Raw genomic sequence first — 25,281 nt, 5'->3', positions numbered from 1 at the left:
GGGGAAAAGACTTTCGTGGTTGTTTCTAGCACACATAATGGTAATGGTCTCTCTGACAAAGGTATCATATTGATCATCACAGTCACTGATAGAGAATATGGAACCACAGGACCAACAAATCAATAGCGGTAGGAGGTGTGGGAAAATTTCTGAAAATTATACTCTATGGATTTAAGTAATAAATTTAAGGTGCATACCCAACCTATCTTTTCTGTGAAGAGATGCATGATCTCTTCTAGTGCACGTTGTTAGAATATACCTTATTCTTATCTATAATTATGGCAGCATCAGCAAATTTCACACTGACTCTCCAATTTAGCAGATTTTGCTGGCAGACTTTAGCCAGTTTATCCCCGTAGTTGGTCTACTAATTCACATTAGCCTCTGTGGAAGAGAAAATCGCACTTAAGTAGAAGAGTGATGTATTTAAATGATAGATCTGCACATACAGAACCTCTCAAATCATGAAAGTAAAAAGGTGAGGAGCAGAAACCTCAGCTGCTCATTTGTTTTCCTTGAATGATCATTTGCATTGTTCACTTTCAAAGCATAAATGGACTCTTTTTGTTCTCACTCACATATATATCTGCCATATATTATCTAAGAAAAACATATGCATAGCTCTAAGAAAATGATGTGTACATTCTTGTGAAGTAGAACACTTATTTTTCAAAGACCAAGAGAAAACTTATTTCTTGCTTTTAGATTGCATTGTTAACAGAAAAGTCTTAGGTTCTTTGCAGCCTTTTACAAGAAATGACTAATACAATTGTACCTAGAATATGCATGTTACAAATAAAATACATATTGTTTTGTGTCTTTCATTTAGATGCTTTATTGAATAATGGATGATTATTTATGTCTTCAATTTCTTTTGCAAGTCTTAGAGTTTCATCTCTGTAGACCATTAAGTTGCAAATGATACAGCTTCTTGCTTCACAAACTGAAGTGCCCTCAGCAGCAAAGAATGCATTCAAGTCCCCAGGCACTCCATCGGGGCCATATGTGGGACAAGTGACATTTTTAAAAGATTGTTTGAGGGTTGAGTAGGGAGAAAGTTAAGTATGATCTGTTTCTCACAGGTCAAGTTGTTTCTGTTTTCACAGGACTGACATAGGGTTTCTGATCAGCAATCTCAGGGAAACAATTGCAAAAGTCTTTTCAGTGGAGAGATAACCCTGTAGTGCTATTTATTTAACTCACATACGCTATATATGTTTCACATGCAAAGTGAAGTACTAGCTCAAACAAATCAAAGTTGTCTGCATCTCTCAACCTTAACTTTTACTAGAGAAATGTTATTTCCTTGTCTAACTTGAGGGTCTCATCCACAATCTAGGGAATCAACCATTAAAATTAATAATAAGATAAACTATTATGCTTTGTGATGTTTGAGGCAGTTCCACTTTAGAAAAAATATCTGTTAAAAAAGCTGATGTCTGCCCCTTTATCACTAAACTCTTATCTCATCCCTTGCTACTCAAGCGTACAGTGGTTTCATGTTCCATATTTCATTTTATCTTTTGACATGCAATCCCATTTTTCAATGTGAAGAAAGTAATGAATTAACTTGGTGCTCAAAATAGTCATAAAAAGCCAAGATTGTCCACTTATTTAGGCAAAGTACCAGTATTATTTTTCAATTACTATAAATTGACCTAAAATAATCAATCTTCAAATTAGTCTTTTTATACCATCTACCATTTTAAAAATTTCAGTTGATTGGCAGAAAAAAATGCAGAAGTAGAAGAATATAAATAAATGATAAAATGGCTAATGGTGCATCCTGGAGAGGTAATACCCCAGATGCAAGCATTCTTTCCCCCACTTTGACTGTTAATACCAGAAAAAAATTACCTTACACGTCTTCTGAAATTCTATTCACAAGTTATTTTGACATCATATTTGGCCAATGACTGTGTAATTTATTTCTTTTTACAAACATAATCACTTTAAATGATTAGATTACATTAGTAAAGTAGCTGGACATTATTACCCAAGCTTACATCCAGCTCTTAGACAAAAAATTCTACTAACTTCAAGCTCCCAGAAGTTTTGAAAGTCATCTGTGTGCAGTGAATCCCTTCAAAGTCTTATTCAACAAGCACATTTTTTCTAGGTTAGTCATCTGGGTTTTTTTGGTTTTGTTTTTTTGGTGTTTTTTTTTTTGTTTTTTTTTTTTGAGATGGAGTCTTGCTCTGTTTCCCAGGCTGGAGTGCAGTGGCACAGTCTTGGCTCAATGTAACCTCCGCCTCCTGGGTTCAAGCGATTCTTGTGCCTCAGCTTCTGGAGTAGCTGGGATTACAGGCGTGCGCCACCATGCCTGGCTAATTTTTGTATTTTTAGTAGAGGTGGGGTTTCACAGTGTTGGCCGGGCTGATCTCGAACTCCTGACCTCAAGTGATCTGCCCACTTCGGCCTCCCAAAGTGCGGGGATTATAGGCATGAGTCACCGCGCCTGACCTGGTGGTCTGTTTTTTAACCTCGAACAGATTTTGCTGTATCTGTAATGCAAGATGGGTTAATAGTAACTTAATTGTACTTTTAAAAATAATGAAAAGAGTATAATTAGATTGTTTGTAAGAGAAAAGATAAATGCCTGAGGTGATGGATTCACCATTTAGCCTGATATGATCATTGCACATTGTATGCCAATGTCAAAATATCCCATATGCCCTATAAACATATACAACTACTATGTACTCACAAAAATTAAATTTTTTTATAAAGATGCCATCAAATTGTTCTTATTTAGCCAATTGCTAATTGAAAAATGAATATGTCATTTTATTTTGCATTTCGTAGCTTGATCATGATGTAGAGGTACTTTTTCCACTTTCTTAATATCACTAATGATTCTTTGCATTTTGTTTCGTTTAGTTGTCTTTTTGAAAAATCTATTTTTATTATTGATTTGTAAAATTTTTCCCAAATTTTTCAAGTTATTTGCTTTAGATTTTTAATGTTGATTTTTTTATTTTATGCAAACCTATTTATTATGCTTTTCCTCTGTGACAGTGTAGTTATTAAGAACACAGGCTATGGAGGCATATATGTGTGAGTTTAGTCCCAGCTTTACCAATTAAATGCTGAATGACTTTGGACAAGTTGCTCAACCTTGTTGAATCTCATTTTTCTCTTCAGTAAAGGTGATGTAAGGACAGTACCCATCACATATAGTAATCATGTCTGCTACATGAAATATTATGCTTAGAGCATTTACCATATGCTTAAAGTAGTTTGTTTATCTTCCCTGGTATAGGATAAACATTTCTGTTTAAGTATTCTATTTTTTGTAATTAACTGTTTAATTAATTAGAATTGATTTAACATGTGTTATGATATATAGTCAGGACTTATTTCATCTGCACCAAATATTTAAATGGATTTTTTTAGCTAATTAAAATAATTTGACTTTTTTCCACTTAATTGATGTCACTATGGCAATACATTAATTTTAATTATACATATGTTTATATACTTGAGTCTATTTCTGTGTTTTGATTTTATCCCGTTTATCACATTTTTTATAAAATTACAGCTATTCTTCAAGAATTAAAAATTCGTTACATATTTTATTATCTACTTGTGCAAGCTTCTCAATAATATTTTATTTAAAATTTTTTTCTGTTGAGTTTCACATATATAACATTTTACATTAACTAATCAATATTAGAATTGCTTGGTGAAGTCCACTTGACACTTTGACACAAAACTGAAATTGCATTTACTGTATATAAATGGATTTGTTTATTATGATTATTTTCACATTATAAAATCCCATTAAAGAATGGAATTTGTCTCAAATATTTTAATGCTATTTTATGTCCTTCAGTAATGTTTTCCATTATTCCTAAAAGGCTTACACTTTTCTCTGCTTAGTTTGAGGTTAGCACTGGCCAGTAGAACTTTGAGGCTATCCACAAATTTAAGCCACATATGCGAATTTAAATTTTCTAGTAGCCATAGTAAAAAAAAAGTAAAAACAAACAAATGAAATTAACACAGAGAAACCCCATCTCTACTAAAAATACAAAAAAATTAGCCAGGCATGGTGGCGGGCGCCTGTAGTCCCAGCTACTCGGGAGGCTGAGGCAGGAGAATGGCATGAACCTGGGAGGTGGAGCTTGCAGTGAGCCGAGATCACGCCACTGCACTCCACTGCACTCCAGCCTGGGTGACACAGCGAGAATCCATCTCAAAAAAAAAAAAAAAATTTTAATAACATATTATATTTAACTCAATATATCCAAAAGAATGCCATTTAACCTGTAATCAATCTAAAAGTATTAATGAAATATTTCACCTTTCTTTTCTGCTAAGTCTTTAAAATGCAGTGCATAGTTTACATTTTAGTTTGGACAAGTTACTTACAAATACTCAACAGCTGCATGTGAGTTAAAGCTACCATATTGAACAGCACAGTTCTGGACGTCTTAAGATAGTTTATAATTGCCATCCTGAACAGAATATTTTTATTTTATTATATTTTCTTGAAATTCTTTGTTTTACATGATAGCTATTTTTTTGTACACTTTGTGTTCATTTTTTTATTTTTTTATTTTGTGGGTACATAGTAGACACATATTTTTGGGGTGTATGAGATATTTTGGTATAGGCTTACAATAATCACATCATAGAAAACTGGGTATCTAACCGCTCAAGCATTTATCTTTTGTGCTATCAGCAATCCCATTGACTCTTTTAGTCATTTTAAGATATACGACTAAATTATTATTGACTGTAGTCACCCTATAGTTGTCACCCTATACTGTACTATTGTACAATCAAATACTGGGTCTTCATTCTTTCTGTTTGTTGTTTGTAGCTGTTAGCTATCCCCACTTCTTCCCCCACTTCCTCACTACCCTTCCCAGACTCTAGTAACCATTCTTCTACTCTCTATCTCTGTGAGTTCAATTGTTTTGTTTTTTAGAGCCTACAAATAAGTTAGAACATGTGATGTTTGTCTTTCTGTTCCTGGCTTATTTCACTTAACATAATAACCTCAAGTTCCATCCATGTTATTGCCAATGACAGGATCTCACTCTTCTTTATGGCTGAATAGTACTCACTAGTGCATATGTATCACATTTTCTTTATCCATTCATCTGTTGATGGACACTTAGGTTGCTTCCAAATCTTAGCTATTGTGAACAGAGCTGCAACAAAGATGGAAATGCAGGTATCTCTTCAATATGCTGATTTCCTTTCTCTGGGGTATATAACTAGCAGTGGGATTGCTGGATCATATGGTAGCTCAATTTTTAGTTTTGTGAGGAACCTCCAAACTGTTTTCCACAGTGGTTATGCAATTTGTTCTCATTATTGATATTTTTTACTAATTTTAATAGTTTCTATCTATGCAGGTCTTGGGTTGATCTAAGATCATTATATTATTTGCAAAGAGAGATACATATTTCTTCTTTCCAACTTTTATGTCTCTTATTTCCAGAAAAAAACGTAGACACTAGAATAATAATAAGCTTCTCTGTTCTATTCCTAGTATGATCAGACATTCTGCTAATGTTTGAGCATTAAATTGGTGGTATTCATTTGAGACAGCTATTGTATACCTGTTAAATAAATAAATAAAGGTCTTTCTACCACAGTTCATTAAAAAGGTTATTTTACCTATTTATTTTGTTTTGTTCACTTTGATGAAAAGAGAAAAAGATGTTGAATTTGAGTTAATGCCCTTTGCTCACTTATTTGGATGTACAGTTGAGTTCTCTCCTCTCATCCATTAAGTACTCACTTATAGTGGATTAATTTTTGCATTTCTACCATAAATTCTTCTTGGTCAGGTTGTATTAATTTCATAATATATAGCCAAAATTGTTTTTTGTTACCATTTTATTTAAATTTATTTTATGTATATATAAGCTTGCTTTTTCATAATGTATTATTTTGCATGCTATATTTTAGGCTTCATATTAAGAATATGCAAGTTTATAAAATGAATCTGAAAACTTACCATCTCTGTATTTCTGAAGCAGTTTATGAAGTGTCAGAAACATTTATTCTGCCTTAAAAATACACACAGTATAAACACAGTGGAGGAAATCATTAAAGGAGTCCTTATTAATAGAGTTAAAATCACTTGCCTATGAAAACAATGATCCTATGCTTTAGTTACTTGGTCCTCTCAAGCTTCTCTTGGTAACATGTTAAGCTCAGGCCAAAATTATGTCACAGATGTTTTGTTTTCACATACTTTCTGATTAATGCATTTTGTGTTTCTATTATATCTTAATTACATATTGAATGATCAATTAATCTTCCTTATTTTAGTTATGCAGCTTGTAGCAGGGAAGGTTAATTGTCATGGCTATAGGCCTTGAAATCTCTTTCTAAGAAAAAGATTTTGTTACAGACCTCACTCTAGCATGTAACTATGAGTACCACAGCCACAGCAATTAGACCAACCAGGGGCACTTGTTTCAAGGACAACAGTTGTACAGCAACCAATGATCTAATAAACCTGATGAGTCAGAGTCATCAGATTTTTCTCTCTTAGGAGTATGGCTAAAAACATGCAGGAATTTGATGGTCATTGTTAGAAGCTGCAATTGAAAGATCATGAAAGCTAGTTGAGCCTTAAAAATCTACAATGGATTATTTATAAATTGATGTTGCTAAGGAACAGGAGCTAAAGGGAGTCAGTTATTTTAAGTGGGAAAGAAAATAGACAATCAGAATGTAGCTTAATGGTGTAGCATTAAGCTACAATCAGAATGTAGCTTAATGACAACTTAATGGTGTAGCATCAGAATGGAAACCATAACTTTCTTCTCTGCTAAGATTATTGCACCAATTCTTAATCCATACTCTCCGTGTGGCTCTTGTTTTCCTGAGATTGCTGCACTTAAACTCCTGGCCTTGAAATTCTAGAGGGGATCCACCTGTCTTCAGGCATAACACAAACCACGATTATCTGAAGTAGCTATTTCTTTTTCTCGCAACAAAAGTAGCTTCATCAGATCAGTTGCCTTTACAAAATCCACCTTCTGAAGTGCAAAATGTATGTAAATGGTAAAACTATTAAGGATATCTTGGATCAGACAGCTAGGTGAAATTCTCTAACTTCTGTTAGATTTGTCCATACTTATTTCCAAATATTACACCTATATACTGAATTATATGGTATAGCCTATTAAATAACAGAACAGGACATTTTAATTTATTTAATGCTGAATATATAAAAAAAATTTATTTTGTTAAAAGTAAAGGACACTAACACGTATATGGGAAAATTTTTAATTTGACATGAAATAAAAACAAAAAGCTTCTTTCAAACTCAGATTGCTAGCTAACCATTTGATCTATTTTTTTAATTCTTAAATTACCTAGCAATATGTCATGTCATTCTCTACAGACTAGTTTTTTTCATAAGACCAGCACTATTTTAAAGATGAGAAAGATAGGAATAACCAGAGATGTAGATAATTTTTACAGTTATTTAAGTTATCATGATTTCAGATTACATTTTGAATACCATCTCTCTGTAATCAGATATTTTTTAAAGCGATGTTAAACGTTTGCCCTCGGTTGTGAGATAACTTCCCCTGCCAAGAGAAACAAAGAATGTCCATGAAAATCTTTATGAGTTAGGGGAGCATGTGTCAGCCTAGAATTCCATGAAGAGCACTATCAAGCAGCCTTCATAGCAGAGAAAATTTCATTATCTGGAATGATCAATTGTTTTGGGTCCAAGCTAAGAATGATATTATCTTGTCTGGAAGTGGCAATCTAAATAGGTCAAGCCCAGCTGCTGCTGACTAAAATAATACCTGTCTTAATACTGGAATATCTGGGGAATAGTGCCATTTAGAGAAATGAAAAAGTAAAATTGAATTATAAAATGAATTTGTCTTCACTTGTCATCAGGCTTTATTTACACTGGCAATGTAAAAGCCTCATATTTCAATCTTTTAGGGCACAATATCACTTAAATTCGTTCTTCCCTTGTGTGCTCAGGGTGGGGGTCACGGTTGTGCAATGCATTATTTAAAGTGTATATAGGCATGACGTACAGATACTTAAGAAAGAACCCTTCTGAAAAGGAGAGGAGAGACAAGGCAGATATTAGTGTTCCCTGTGAATGGGAGACATGCAGTGTAGAGTGGCCCACTGTTGGCAAGCTATTTAGTCCTGCTAACAGTTAATTCTCTCGGATGACAGAAGGATTTGTCAGTGGCGGCTGCTTGACAAGTTGAAGTGAGAGGAGCACAAGAAGATAGAATGAAATCACACTGCAGCACAGCCTCCAAAGTTTCAGCATAGGCATGGGATACAGCACAACACGGCAGCTGAACAGGCAACTAGATATTTCAAAGGCAAGACAGACAATTCTTTCCTAAGCCAAGACAGTGTGTAGTATATGAGTAGAAGAGGATCCATGACTAAATCGAATTTTTTAAATGTCTTGTCTTAGAACACGTAGCTGTTAGGACACACTGAAGTCCAGCCCAGTGAATGTCATGTAAAAATTTAAATGACACAAATACAAGAGTTCATATTTGAAGGTGGGGAGAAAGAAAGCCAGAGAAAGAAAAAAAATGCTTTTTAGCAGTATAGGTTATTTGAGGAGTGTATACTCCCGAATGAATGTGACTTGGGAGTTATAATGTTGCTGTTCTTTTGGGTTTCTCGTAGGCAGATCATCTCTATCTCCCTGCTCTTACTGTACTTTTCAAGTTTAAAGGTATACACTTTATTTTTGTAATAGCATCCCTCCTAAAAACATAGCAGCTACTTTAAATAAATTCATCCAATGCTGAGAGAATAAGGTGACTGACATGGTGTACTATTCTCTACTTAACCACTTTATTAGCTCTTTTCAAAGGCAATTTGCCCAAATATGATTTTCAACTTATGCACTTACTTTAGAATATCATCTCTAGGTAAAATGAGCACCATGGTGAAAACACGTATTTCAGAGGGAAAGAGAAATAGGACTTTTAAAGTGTGTCACAATTTGTGGATAACATTTAAACAGTGGCATTCTTCAGAGAAGAGCAATGTGCACACAAATATTTTCATGGTAACTCTCATCTGAAAGGAGCACATGTTTGATAGTAACTATCATCTGAAATGCTTACAGATCTTAAAGGATTACTGCATATGTTGTAAGATTGCCCCTAAAGATGATTACTTCAACAATAAAAGATGTTTAAAATAACAATTTTTATTATCTCATGTTTACAATGATGTGACTGCACCTAAAGGTGAATGCAAGATGGCCAGTGGGGGTGAGGGGAGGAAACACTAGAATGCATATTTTTTATATAAAAAATAAGAAATAAATTTATTCTTATGAATTTTAACCATAACTTTGTGTCCTCAGTCACTTTTTACGTCAAATAAGGATGTCACCTGTACAGCACATAACTGTACTGAGAGAATATTGAGAGTTCCATAGAAATCTGAATATATAAGTATTGATATTATTATTATTATTCATTTAAATTATAAATTATAAGCTTGAGGCATAATAAATATTTTCCATTGTTAAAGATCAAATTTGGATAACAATTATTTCATGACTGGTATCTTAAAAACTCAGTATTGATTTTAATGATCTAAATCTTTGATGAACACTGTTAGGGCAAAAAATTGTTTTACCCATCTTCCTTAAAGAGCTAAAAACAAATAAATAAAATAAAAGGAAAACAAAAATTATTCAAAGATAGCTATTTCTACAATTTAAGGCCTTTTACCTCTTTCAGTTGTCATTTTGTTCAGAATATCTTACATATCTTTAGGAAATGTTTATCTGTACAATGGGGTCATTGATGGCTTTCCATTGCAGAAACATTTTGGTTGGGGGCACAAATTTTATGGCTGTTGATCACAAAAGTAGCTTTTTAAATATTACTCTTTATTTATTTACTAAGAGAAATGCAATAGCCTTGGTTCTTCTTACACTGAAGTAGTGCTCCTGTTATTAAAGTAAGGATGACAGTTCTAACAAAAACTTAGAAAGCACATATAAAAGTACCCTTTATTAATCTTTGAAGTGTTATTTAAATAGAAGGGCTAAATATACTTACCTTTCGTTCGCAGTGGAAAATGATTTAACCTCCACATGGAGACAATCTGTTTTCAAGCTTCATAGTATTGGGTTGATATGTTAATCACTAAGAGAATATTGAACTTATCGTCACAATAAAGATGCTTACCTGTATCATAACAGCAGGGCTAATCTTAGACTTACTTTTAAAATTGCCCCAGTTGTCCCCTTTGAGTAATTCTTCCCTTTAGTGCGTTCTAACTGCTCCTCCCCATCTGTCATGATGGCCCCTTGGAAAGCATGATTATCTGGGACATTTTACTCCTGGCCTAGGAAATTTACTTGTATAGCTCCTGGGGTCTCAGAGACATAAAGTTAAATTTTATTATTCAAAGAATCATAGTCATAATTAGAGTTTCATGCCAGTTATGAGGACAGAGAGTATCAAGGCAGATCAGTGGTGGGGGAGGGTGTGGTCGGGGAGGGTGCCATATTTGAGCCTGGAGATATCTTCAAATCATAGATGGTTGGAAATTGCCTACTTTCTTTTATGTCCCTGACTAAGACAAAAAGATACACAATATATATATATCAAGATGAGGTTTAGGAACATTTTTGTAACATACAGAATCTTCTAAGATGTAAAAAGATCTTGACAATTAACATAGTCCAACCTCTTCCCCATATAAAAGAATCATAATTAAAAGAAGGAAGATTTTAAAATTTCTAATAGTATTTTTTTAAATAAGACTATGTAATTCTAAATAGATTTATGGGATACAGTTTTAGGTGTGAATAAAATGTGAACAAAAGCATTATCCAAAGAACAGTTGTTATGGAAATTTCCAAGATGGGAGAACAAAGAAAAACAAATCTCCAGAAATGAAATATGTATTCAAAACTTGCAAATAGATTTTAATATCAGGTCATAAAAACCTCAAAAAGAAAGTCAGTGAGTAACCATGACAAGAAAATAAAAAAGGAGTCCAAGAATCTATTATACGACCATAACAATGAACAAAATCAAATTTTGGTACAAAGAAAGGACAGTACAGAAATAAAGTAATTGGAGTTGTGCACAGAAAAGTTACCCAAGAGATATAAACAGATCTAAGTGAGGATAAAAATCAACTATACAGATCTTAATAACTCTTATTGTCAATGAAAGTAGAATCCCAAAAGAGAGACTGAAAAGTTGAACAATTCATTGGCTGGCAATAGAAGAAAATAAAATGTGAAAACAGCTAGACAGGGACTTAGATGTTATTTTAAAGTTAATGCACTGTGAAAAGGAGCAGAGAAATGAACATACCCAGCATCACAGTAATAACCAAAGTTCAGAAAAGTTGGTAAGAAAATTCAATGCCTCTTTATCATATTCTATACACAGAGGAGACAATCTGCCAAGAAATCTTTATAGATTTGACACAGAACTTTACAAATCAGACGAACTGAAAAACATCATTAGCAAATAGAGGAAAAAATATAATTATGTAGCCAGCTCAGCCTTTTAAGAGGAAGAAAGGAAGCAAAAAAGATGACAACTCAGAAACATGATGAGACCTATTATAAATGCTGCTGGGGGCATAGGCAACATCTTCTTTTGAAACACATTGTATCTCTCTGTGAATGGTTTTTATATTTTAAGGGGTCATGGTTTGATTAACTCTGTCTTTTATCGCCCCCATAGTCTTCCTGATCTTTACTTTCCCCATTTCCCACCCACCCCACATCACACTCTCAGATCTTTTTGTTTCTGACCTCCTTCTTTATTGAGAAAATTGAGAGACCCAGGCTTAAATTCTCTCAACTACCTGTCCCACCATTACAGACTTACTTATATCCAACTGAGCCTGACCTCAAACACTCCAGGTTCAGCTGAAGGGGTATATTTCTTGCATTTTTATTTCAACGGCTCCTCCCTTACCCTTAACCTCGTTCTTTTCCATCTAAAATAAGTACTTGGTCTGTAGAAAGACCAAGATGGCCTTAAGGCCATCTTGAAGAAACTTTCGAAAAGCTTCTTCCCATTAGTTAGGTTCGATTGTAGACTCTTGACCTCTCTTTACTTAGAACATTTACTTTAGAAAACTTGTAATTGTGAATCTTTTCTCTGTCCTTTTGACATGTAAAGTTTATAAAAAGCTACTGGCTTAAAAAAAGAAAACAAACAAACAAAAATACAAAATTCCAGAAATGTCTTTCTCAAGGACATGGAAGCCATTCCTTAATAAGGGCGCTATATTTCTTGATGAAAAATTTCTGTGGGAAGATAGAAGCCTAACCTCCACAGGTAAGGAAACTAAATTGTGAAACAACCTCGTGTCATGAAGATATGAGGAAGTTTACTCTCCTTTTGAGCAAAGTCTATGATCAGAGAAGGCCTATGATCCCCCTACCCCAGATCTTCAAAACTTTCTAGTCATTTGTCTGAGTTGAGTTCAGAGTTCAAACTCTGTCTCCTATAACAATCACCTTGAATAGAGTCTTCCTATTTAACTTTGTCCAGTGCTAGTTTTGCTTTGATTATCTTTTTTCCAACAATTTAAAACACTTCCTGTCTACAGGGTCATTTCATCAATTATAATAAGGCTTAGCTGTCCTATACTCCCCAAGCGTCCTTCTGGTCCTCCAGTTACCAGCTTCTTTTTTTCGCTCATCCAAATTTCTTAAAAGATGAGTGCCCACTTACTATCTCATTTAATTTTGTCATCTACTATACACTTCTCAAATTACTGCAACATTGTCATTTCCTGGAGCTTTTCTAGCTACTATTACCCATAAACTAAAAACTGTCAAATCTAATAAACATTTAGTTCTTATTTGAACTTACTGTACTGCCATTGTTGGCTCCTTTCTCCTTGACATTCTTTCATATCCCTTTGCTTCTGTGACAACATGCTTACCCTGGCTCTCTTCCTTCAGCTTTACACCTCCTTCGTTGGATTCGGTTTTTCTGGGCATCATGTTAATATTATTAATCCTTTTCTTCTTCTCATGTTCCATTCACTCTCTGAGAAAGAGCTTGTCCACATCCAATAATGTTGATAACACAGGCCCCCTTTATGACTTCTAAACTCAAGTCTCCACCCACTTAGTGGACATCCTCACTTGACTCAAATACAGATGCACTATGTTTATTATCTGAATTCACCTTTCCTCCATAGGTATTTTTCTCTCTTTCCATTCTAGCTCTGGAGGTGGTACAAAGCTTCGCATGGTCTCCCAAGCCCAAATCTGAGGACCTTCTCTATATCCCTTCTTCCTTACCCTGTACATCTAAATAATTAGCACATCTTGCTTCTAAAACTCTTCTCAAAAACAAGAAACATGTATATCTGATTCACTCTTACACCCTTTCAGTTGTTTCAATGATTCTCCAGCTCTTACACAGTGAAGAGCCAGTTCTTTAGCAGACATAAAGGGCATCTGTGACCTGGATCATGCTAAGTGCCTAAATTATGTCAGCCACCTTTCTTTTTCTTGCAATTCAGAAATTTTAAAACAGTTGCTCTTTAAATTGTTGCTAATGGCTCAGTTTATTCCCTCACACATTGTCACAGGATTCTTCTCTATAATTTGTTAAGACTCAGATCAAATATTATTTCCACTGGGAAGTTTATTCCAAGCTATAACCCCCTCACACTTGATGGACATTTATGCAGTGCCTGATGTAAGTAAGGCCTCAGTAAGACTGAGTAAATATTAATAGAACTATGAAATGTTGTAATGTAGTCCACCTAGAAAAATCCGTATTTATAGTTCTTTTAAACTACTGAAATATTAATTGGGAAAAATGTGAGGAGACAAAAATGAGGAATAAAATATTACAAAGATTTTTATTCAAATTCTTTTCTTTGTAAGATATATAATATAGCTGGGTTTAGTAAAGACCCTTTTGAAACCATTCCCGTGCTGAACAATATTCACAGAATAATCATACATCAGTCTTGTTATATTTCCTCAGTAGCTTTAAATGATCATACAATGTCTTCAATTACAACTAGAGCTAATTTAATAAGAAAATATAAAGGAACTCTCTTTTGCTGGAGCACAGCAAGAAAGTGCTAATTTTGTTTTGCATATACATTTATTTTGCAATAAAATATTTTCAGATTATTTCACATTGTAAATTTTAGTTTACCTTTTGGGATCAGTCAGGTTTTCCCTGGCAAGAGAGTAGATAATGACAAGATAGTGAGTTTATACTAATTAGATCATGTTAGGGGTTGACAAATACTAATTAATTGAACTGAAAACTGTGGTTACAGTGATTTATATACAGTTCTGTAACTGTGCATTAAAATAAACCCTTTGATAACATTTACTGAATATTTACTATGCAACAGGTCCTCATCTAAAAGCACTTCTCATGAATTAACGTACCGAATTCTTACAACCTTCCTTTAATATAGGTATTATTATTCTTTTCTTTTTGCAACCAAGGAAACAGAAAAATAGAGTTGATTAAGGTTACACAAGTAGAAAATGTCAGGTGGTTTAGCTCCAAAACTCATGTTACTGTATTTTAAAACTCATATTCAATAAAATATAACACTCTGGTATACTTTAATTATATCTCCCTTCATACCATTCAATTATAAATAATACGCTTGTGATAAATAATTATTTTTAGTTTGAGGGACTAAGGATTTATCTTATTTTTATATTGTTTTCTTTCATAATAAATATTCTCATCTTCTGCCCCATTGTCCTTCCCTGTTATTTCTGCTACGGCACTGTTCTAATGTTGACTCATATTAATGTTATAATTATTTCGTAGGTGAGAAAACAGAGGCATAGGAAGGTTAACGGGTATTCCCAAGGTCACAGAGCTAGTAAGTGATAACGTGGGGATTTAAACTCAGATAGGTCAGACAGAACCCATGCTCTTTATTAGATTATGTTGCCTATGTTTAAAAGTGTTCAATTTCGGTCTTTTACATTGAAAATAACTTTTTTAAGTAGAATGAAATCTCTTGTTTATATTTTTGATCTATTATTGATAGATAGTATTTTTAAAAGAGTTGTAGAATTTAATTAAATTATTCTCATTTTATATCTGGAAAAATGGAGCTATAGATGCAAATGAAAGAAAGTAGGGATTTATGAATTTCTATTATCTGCTTAACTTTTGTTGATACTTCAATAGTTGCAACTCTTTTTCTAAAAATTCAAGGGCATCCCCCAACATTCCATGTGATAACTCTTTTGAAGCCCTTTGTGAAGACATAGATAACTTTCCAATTCTCTTTGATGTAAATGCCAATTTAGATGCTTACAGAACTCATCAAATTTTACACTATTGAGTCATCACTCAGCTGAGAATGGAATGGGGGCATTGATATAACTAGTAATTGAGTTGTGACAACTTAACATATGTTGTGGTCTTACCTGTATCACACACTGCGCAAACTCCTTTGTCTGCATTATACTAAAAAATAATTTCAGCAATTTTAGGGTGGTCATTGATTTTTGTTTTCATTTTATATGTCAGAAAATAAAGACAGATAGATCAATGTCATTAATTTCACAAGCTAATAAATTTCGCGAGCTGATAAGTAGAAGAGCCAGGATTTTAGTCCACTCGTTTTGTCTTTGGGTTTGACTCTAGCGCCATCTTAGAGGTTGCCAAAAATCAACTTTTACTTTTATTATTAAGATTTCATGTTGGCTTTTCAGAACAAAATATACGAATCCACAGAGGAAGCGTTGTTGGAAGGGCATGCAAAGAGCCCTGGAAGAAAATGCTTTTTTTTCTGAGGCCACATTTTGTAAAATTTTTCCATGGAATGTTAGGATGTTAGATATAAATATATGAATACACATATATACATATATATGGAGAGAAATTTCGCCACAGAAATGATAAAAATCATTACTAAAGGGAAATTATAACAAAAGAACTTAGAATGTAATTTTTAGCTGGAGAAGAAACAGTACAGTTAGTGATTAATTTTTTTTTTTTTTTGGTCTGAGAACATGTTTCAAGATAGAAGAAAATGAAGAAAAGTAAAATAACAAGGTCAGGGGCAGCAGATGTATCCTCCTTGCTGTCGTAGGGAGAGAACGACAAGCAAGTAGCTGGCAGGAAGCCCAGAAACCTGAGGTTGAAACTCCTAGCATTATTTCATAGCATGCCTAAAATGCTGACATGAATGAGAGGCCTCCAACAGGTATGCGGAAGACTCTGACGACTCAATGACAGTGGTCGATTGTGTTTCTGTGATCACTTGTACTGCAGCAGGGTAACAAATATGAAAGGGTGACAAGAAAGGACAAAAGAAAATTCAAAAGCTTGTATTTGCTACACTGAGCTTTAGGACAATGGTTATTTTATCCTTTTTGTTTTATTATTTTTTGAGTTTTTTTTTCCTAAACCACTTTGTCCCTATAGGATAGTATTCCTTACTCGTTCATGATTTCAAAACATGTGTTGCTTTCTCTACAGACATGGTCAGATACTATTTTGAAATAGATGACATTTTCATTGCTTACTCCGTTTCAACTTTTATATTTAATTTTCGCTGGGATACTCACTACTTTTTTTTCTCCCTGGGCATTGGCTTATGCTTGGGTAAACTATATCATCTAAACTTAACTTTACATTCAAGCTTGTCTGTTCTTTGAGAGTGGATGTTAGTGACTTGATATATTATGCGTTGTGGGCAACGTATTTGCATTTTTACTGGTGCTTTTTGAATGCCTGATTCCATAAAAGAAACTTATAGCATTAACATTATAAAGGAGGTGAGGTTTTTCCTCTAGTAGTGTTTGTTAACTCTTTCCCAGAAGTAGCCCTTACCTCTATTAGTAATCTAATACTTTCAGGGGCTATGTTATTAATACTCCAAATATTTATTTAACATATATTTATTCCATATTTACTATGTGGAAAGTACTAAGCTTAGCAGAAGAGTGGCAAAGATAAAAAAGACAATCCCTGTAGTTAAGAAACTCAAAACTAATAGAAAAGACTGGCACAATTATAAAGGCTATCAATTTCTTCCTAAATATTTTATTCTTTTTGATGTTATTGTCAATGGGATTGTTTCCTTAATTTTTTGGATAGTTTGTTGTTAGTATATGGAAATGCAACTGATTTTTGTATGCTGATTTTGCATCTTGCAAACTTTAGTGAATTTGTTTATTAATTCCAAGTTTGTTTTTGGTGGAGTCTTTAGGGTTTTCTATATATGATTATGTCATGGGCAGAGACAATTTAACTTCATTTCCAATTTTGATGCCTTTTATTTCTTTTTCTTGCCTAATTAGTCTGGCTAAGTCTTCCAGTACTCTGTTGTATAGAGGTGTCAAGAGTGAACATCCTTGTCTAAGTTTTCCTAAGATTTTCCTAAGTTTATAGGAAAATCTTTCAGTTTTTCACCATTGAGTATAACGTTATTACATGTATTATTTATTAAGCTGAGAAAAATTCCTTCTATACCTAGTTTATGCAGTTTTTTTAAATCATGAAAGGGTGTTGAATATTGACAAATGTCTTTTTCTGCATCTATTAAGATGATCATATAAATTGTATCCTTCATTTTGTTAATGTGGTATGTCACAATTATTGATTTATATAGGTTGAACCATCCTTTCATCTGAGGAATAAATCCTACTTGATCATGGTGTATGATTTTTTAAAACGTACTGTTCATTTGTTTTGCTAATATTTTGTTGAGGATTTTTGCATGTATGCTCATCAGGGATTGTAGTAGTCTGTTCTCATGCTGCTAATAAAGACATACCCGAGACTGGGTAATTTATAAAGAAAGAGGTTTAATCAACTTACAGTTCCACATGGCTGGGGAGGCCTCACAATCAAGGTTGAAGGCCAATGTGGAGCAAAGTCACGTCTTAAATGGCAGGAGGCAAGAGAGCTTGTGCAGGGGAACTCCCATTTATAAAACCATCAGATCTCATGAGACTTATTCACTACCATGAGAACAGTATGCAGGAAACTGCTCCCATTATTCAATTGTCTACACCTGGCCCCACCCTTGACACAAGAGGATTATTACAGTTCAAAGTGAGATTTGAGTGGGGACACAGCCAAACCATATCAGGGATATTGACCTTTAATTTTCTTTTCTTGTAGTGTCTTTATCTGACTTTGGTATTATGGTAATGCTGGTCTCATGAAATGAGTTTGGACTCAAATAACTCTTCAGTTTTTGGAAAGAATTCAAGAAGGATTGGTATCTTTTTATATTTGGTAGAATTCACCAGTGAGGCCATGTGGTCCTGAAATTTTCTTTGTTGGCAGGTTTTGATTACTGATTCAAGCTCTTTACTCTTAGTTTCATTGATTTTTTTCCTACTGTCTTTCTAGTCTCTATTCTACTTATTTCTGCTCCAATGTCTTTCTAGTCTCTATTCTACTTATTTCTGCTCCAATCTAAATTATTTTCTTCCTTCTGCTGACATTGAACATAGTTTGTTTTTCTTTTCCTAGTTTCTTGAGGTGTGAAGTCAGTTTTTTTGAAATCTTTGTTTTTTCTCAGTGTATAGACATTTATCACTATAAACTTCCCTTTTAGAACTGATTTGCTGTATCTCATAATCATAAGACATTTATGAAAGAACTGAAGAAGAACACAAATAAATGGGAAGATGTTCCATGTTCATGGATTGAAAGAGTTAATATTGTTAAAATGTGCATACTACCCAAAGCAATCTGTAAATTCCACTACCCAAAATGATCTGCAGATTTAATGAAGTTTCTTTCAAAATTTTAATGTTGTTTTTCACAGCCATAGAAAATATTCTAAAATTTGTTTAGAACCAGAAAATTTGTTTAACCTAAATAGTTAAAACAGTCTTGAAAAAAAGAAGAAAGCTGGAGGCATCACAACCCTTAATTTCAAAATATATGACAAAGCTGTAGTTATCAAAACAGTATAGTACTGCCATAAAAACAGACGCGTATGAATATGTGTCTGCCAATGAAGCAGAATAGAGAGCCTAGAAATGGATCCATATATATCTGGTCAACTAACCTTTGACAAGGGCACCAAGACTACACAATGGAGAAAAGATAATCTCTTCAATAAATGGTGTAAGGAAAACTGAAAATCAAAAAATCAACATTTTAAAAATGAAATCAGACCCTTATTTTACAGCATGCATAAAAATTAATTTTAAATGGATTAAATACTTACATCTTTAAGTCTTAAAGATCTAAAACCGTAATACTCCTAGAAGAAAACATAGAAAAAGAATCTCCTTGACTTTGTTCTTGGCAATGTCTTTTTTGATATGACATCAAAAGCACAGGCAACTAAAACAAAATTAAACAAGTGGGACCATCAAACTAAAAAGCTTCCACATAGCAAAGGCAACAATCAAGAAAGTGAAGAAACCACACGTGAAATGAAAGAATATATTTGCAAACCATACATCTGATTAGGGATTAATATTCAAAACATAAAAGAAACTCACACAACTCAATAACAAACAGACAAAATATAACAAAAATTTAAAAATGATCAAAACACCTAAGTAAATATTTTTCCAAAAAGATGGACAAGAGGTATGTGAAAAGATGCTCAACATCACTAAACATTAGGGGAATACAAATCAAAACCACAATGAGATATGTTCTCTTACCTATTAGGATTACAGTTATCAAAAAAGAGATAAGTGTTGGCAAGGGTGTGGAGAAAAGGGTACTCTTGGACACTATTAGCAGGAATGGAAATTAGTACAGTCATTATGAAAAAACAATATGGAGGGTCCTCAAAAAAATTAAAAATAGAACTACCATACAGTCCAGCAATTTCACTTCTGAGTATATACTCAAAGGAAATGAAATAGATATCTTGAAGATATATGTCTGCAGCCCCATGTTCATTGTGACATTATTTACAATAGTCAAGGTAGGGAAACAGCCTAAATGTCCATCAACAAATGAATGGATAAAGGAAAATCTTAAATTGAAAAACATATTCCAATATAGAAAAATGGATCTTCACTGGGTGTGGTGGCTCACACCTGTAATCCCAGCACTTACAGATTGGCAAGGTAGGCAGATAGCTTGAGGCCAGGAATTTGAAACCAGCCGGGGCAACACAATGAAACCGCATCTCTAGAAAAATACAAAAATTGGCCAGGCATAGTGACGGGTTCCTGTATGTAGTCCCAGTTACTTAGGAGGCTGAGCTGGGAGGACTGCTTGAGCTTAGGAAATCAAGGCTGCAGTGACCCGTGATTGCGCCACTGCACTCCAGTCTGGGTGACAAAGCCAGACACTGTCTCAGACAAAAAAAAAAAAAAGAAAACAAAAGAAAAAGAGAGGGAGAGAGAAAAGAAAAGAAAAAAAAAGGATCTTCAAGTTCTATATTCAGCAGTTCATCTGTTCAAAGCCATGGCTTAATAGCTCATGTACATAAATTACTTTCTATCCTGTCTCTGAATTTCTTCACCACCTGTAAAACTCTTTATATTTACTCTCAGAGATGGTAACCTTCAGAAATGAAGTCCTGGAAGTTCAGTATTTAAACACTGAATTGTGAATTAATTTTTCTTTTCCTCCTCACATCTTAATCAGGGCTATACCTATATATAGAGAGAAATATCCTGCATTAAAATATCACATATGTCTATGAATTTGCATATACTATATTAAGGGAGCATAAAAAATTACCTTAATAATTTTCCTTCTTTTCAAAGATGCCACTAAATAGGCCACCAGAGAGTATCAAGTGAAAGAAATCAAGTGCTCACATGGGTTTCTCAGAGTCATTGGGCTTTTATTCACTTAAGGCTGATGTCATATCTGTTCTAAGGAGTCTCTTACAAGCATACACCATGAAACTAACAGCAATATGGTCTTGAGCAAGACAGTTTGGTTCTAGAGACTTCAGGTTCTTTCTTAATAAAATGAAATGTATGTAAGTATATATAAAATAATGTACTAACCTGTCCAAAAAATCAAGCAGTCTATTCAAGAGACACCTGTGATGGATTTCTTTTTAAATCTGTTTGCAAAGAAAATATTTTAAAATGCTTAATATTTTATTTTAAAATGTATATATGCACATTTCATATCATTTAACTCACCTACATAAGCTTTTAAAATACATTATTAAATCATAAACTTTTATTTTTAATGAGGTATATAATTAAAATTTGTTATAATATTACATTTCCTGGATTTTAAATATTAGTTTAACCTCTGCACTTGGAAACATGTCTACTCACAGTAGCTTTTATCCCTGTTTTTAAAAAAGTCACAGTACTTTAGAAACTCTGAATTAACATTAAAGGGAAAAAAATGAAATCCTCCTTTGATCTGACCTTAGAATAATCCCAAAGATTTGTCTTAACATATGTCAGAACAGAATTATTATATTTTATATACAAAAATGAATCAGGAAAGCCTGGTGCAGTATCATGCATCTAAAGTCTCAACTATGAGGGGAGTTGAGGCAGGAGGATTGCTTGAGCCCAGGAGTTCAAGGCTATGATTGCCACTCTGAATACCAACTACACTGCAGCCTTGGCAACCTAGCAAGACCTCATCTCTAAAACAAACAGGAACAAAAAACTAATCAGGAAAACATTCACATACAAGACCTTTTATAATATATAAGCCTTGAAAATGTCGAAACATTAAATTTTACTTTTGAACCAGAATGCTCTTGGAAAAAACGTTCATATTCTTTTGTTTATTTTTTCACATAAAATAATAATTGTAGACATTTTCTTGGTCTTGCCTGTTCATTTTGGAAAAAAAAATTAAGTTCAACCTCATAAATTTCCTCTTGGACCTAACATATAATTATCACTGAGATATTTTGATAGATGGCAGTTTGAAAAGATTAAATGATTCATCTAACATGACACAGAAGTCTGTATGAAGTCTGAGAATACAATTCATTTCACTGGGGTAATCATTAAGAAATTTCTCTATCTTTTATTTTAAAATGTATTTTAGTTTGCTAGCAGAATCAAACCACTTGTTATAAGCCGTTTGTTGAACATGCACTGTTTACTTGATACTTGAATCCATCTCCCTGACTTTTCTAATAGAATCTAAACTTTTAATTCTCTTTCTTCAGTCAATTTAAATACACTAGCCTTCATTATAATGTTCTGAGTATATACATGATAGACATTCATTGGTGACCAAGTAGTATCTATGTATTTTAAAAAGCCTTTGCCTAAGACATAGTGGCAAGCTCCTTCTCCAATTACTTTTGCTTCTGCCCATCTTACTAAATTGTAATAAAGCACCCAGGTTTGCATGTTTAACTATCCTGGACTTTAGCCCTATTCACTCTGTCTTCAGCCCCTGCCTTACTGCTTAACAAACACTAAGTGCCAAATAATTGTTTGTTCAAAATTTAGAAAGCGGAGAAAACAAATTAAAAACAGTAAAGCATTTCACTAAGTATATTTCTAAGAGATAACCAAATTTAACATTATGTTTAATTTAACAAAAATATATAGTTTCAAATAGCTAGAAGGAGGGAATGAATGTTCCCAACAAAAAGAAATGATAAATGTTTCAGATAACGGATATGCTATTTACTCTGATCTCATCACTATACATTATATGCTTTGAAACATCACTATCTACCCCATGAATGTGCACAATTATAATATGTCCATTAAAATAATAAAATAAAAGAAAAAATGGCTTAAAGACAAAAAATGTTGTAAAAATTTAAGATTTTTGGTCTAATTTATAGATATGTATATATGTATACATTTTGTATATATTACAATGAAATACTTTATTTTGTAATCTTCCTGATTCCTATGAGATATAACAAATACCTTATTAAGAAAATTTAGTTGTTATTAAAAACTTTTCAGACACATTTAATAGTCCCAATATAATGGTTCATTAAGTCCTTCTGAAGAAGAAAATAATTACTACTTTTAATCATTCATGAATGCATTCAACAAATGTATTAAGTACTATGTGCCAATATACTTGAAAAATACAATTTATTCACATTTTCATAGTTTTGTTTACAAGATAAAATTTTTAAAAAACAATTTGAAACAATATTAACTTGTTTAAATAAACTACATTTTACTGAATTCTGTGTAGCCTTAAAATTTATGTTAATAAACAATTGTTTATAATGAATTGTTAATTGAAAGAAAGTATAAACACTCTATTTGGATCTTAGTGGTATTTTAATTATTTCTGTAGCCATAATATATAAAGATAGCAAAAAATTATATACTGATAATTTTTTTTTTTTTTTTTTTTTTTTGGAGACGGAGTCTCGCTCTGTCACCCAGGCTGGAGTGCACTGGTGTGATCTTGTCTCACTGAAACCTCCGCCTCCCAGGTTCAAGCCATTCTCCTGCCTCAGCCTCCTAATAGCTGGGATTACAGGCCCACACCACCACACGCAGCTAATTTTCTTGTATGTTTAGTAGAGACGGAGTTTCACCGTGTTGACCAGGCTGGTCTCGAACTCCTGACCTCAGGTGATCCACCTCAGCCTCCCAAAGTGCTGGGATTACAGACGTGAGCCACTGCGACTGGTTAAATTATTCAAATAAAATATTACTTCTTATGTGTGGAATCAATAGATGTGATGTTTGCCTGAAACTGCCTATTCACTCATTCAAATATATTTAAGGAACACCTACAATGTGTTAGACCCTCAGTTCTGCCTCCGATTCCATAACTATTGCCTGAAAAATTTAAAGTTAGATAATATATTTTAATAGGAGAAAAGAGATGTAAAATTAGTATGCATGATAGCAATTTTACGTTAAAAAGCAATTAATATTACAGTGCACATTAATCTTATCAGTATCATAGATATTTAAATATTCCGTTATTTTTTCAAAATAAAATTTTATTTAGTTATCCATAGTTACTAGGGGAAATTGTCATCCAATTTGGAGTAGCAGAGTGATCAGCATTATGTGTAGACAGAATGATTCTTTTGGGAAGAGATTTACCTGAGCCAATCATCTTTAGTGTGATTTACTCTACACCATTTTTTATACCCATCCAATATTTAAAAAACAAAATAGAGACGTTTGTTCTTTCTGGGCAGATTATTATGTGAGCTATTTTTATTTTTAAGTGTTTTTGCCTCAAAAGGAATTACAAAATAGATTTTAGTAGTTTTCCAGTAAATCATCACATTTTAAAAGGTATTGGACATTTTGATAGAGTTGCAGATGAAATGGGATTGACCAGTTTCCATTTAATGGTGCACAAACACACACACAAAGGGCAACAGCCTCAGAAGATAAAAGCTGAAAGTGGAAATGATTGAAGTCCAAAACATTCTGAGGGATGTGTATACAGTAACTTCAGATCTTTTTATTTGATCTCTAATTACTAGAATAAGGTGACTTTTCACACTTGAAAATGATTATAAACATATGAAAGTCATTTCCCAGAAAGGTGATGTTGTTCAAGAATAGTTCAGATAAATTAATTGATGGCAGATGCATGTCAGCTTGTCAAAGGAAGTTAGAAATCTTCAATGTAACATTTTGAGAGCTCACTTACTGGAATGTGTAAATGATTGATCTGCTCCAGGATGACATTTTTCTCATATTTTCACACTTTTACTGGTAATAGAGACAGTTAATGTTGCTTGTCAATTTATTCCAATAATGGTGTGGCAGCAAATTATTTGTTACACTGCTAGAGAGTTATAATCCTAGTTTTTTCCTCCCAAATCCAAAAGCAGCCTTTAAAGGAGAGTAAAGACTCAGCATCTCACAGGTGCAAGGGTCTTATTTCTTGAGTTAATGTGAAGGAAGTAGCTTCTCTCATGTCATTTGCTTTTTCGAGACCTGACATCTTCTCTGCTCTAGCCTAAGAGCATGAGCAGGCTTCCTTGGGAAAGATGCCCAACCATGCTGACCCATCCCTCATTGAGGGCGATTTTTTGTCTTGAACCAACTTTTTTAACTTTTGTGTTTTAAGATACTCATAGACACAGAATTTATACTTTGTACCACATCACTTTTTGTATATTATTTCTACTTCCAACAATAATGTTGTCAATATATGTATACATGTATGTATATATCACCACGGTAACGGTCTCTAACAGAAATCCTTTCTTAACTGACAATTAGTTTTTTAGTGTGTTTTTTTTTTTCATTCTATTCAAATCATAAGCTTCTTTTAGAGGTAACATCTCTTATAGGTCTAGAACTCTCTTATATAAGTGGTTCTTGAAGGAATATTGAATGCGTCAGGAGGCTAAAAGGTAGATTTTTGTTATGCCTCTCTTTCGAGACTTTGACCAGGCCACTCGTGATTT

General features: G+C 33.4%; 1 long non-coding RNA gene across 4 annotated transcripts in view; it reads left to right on the top strand.

Moving 5' to 3' along the window:
• LOC129048574 (uncharacterized) overlaps window positions 1-25,281 on the top strand; it is a 133,336-nt gene that overhangs the window by 70,746 nt on the left and 37,309 nt on the right. Inside the window, exon 3 of one of the 4 annotated variants that reach the window (XR_010138764.1) lies at window positions 15,995-16,191. The exons of the other annotated variants lie outside the window; for them this stretch is intronic. This is a non-coding gene — a long non-coding RNA (uncharacterized LOC129048574). The remainder of the gene's footprint in view (window positions 1-15,994; window positions 16,192-25,281) is intronic. 4 annotated transcript variants of the gene reach the window in all.

Source organism: Pongo abelii, chromosome 1 (assembly GCF_028885655.2).
Source record: "Pongo abelii isolate AG06213 chromosome 1, NHGRI_mPonAbe1-v2.0_pri, whole genome shotgun sequence".
Taxonomy (NCBI): Eukaryota; Metazoa; Chordata; class Mammalia; order Primates; family Hominidae; genus Pongo; species Pongo abelii.
Note: the sequence above shows the minus strand (reverse complement) of the source record. Positions and strands in the feature narration are given on the sequence as shown.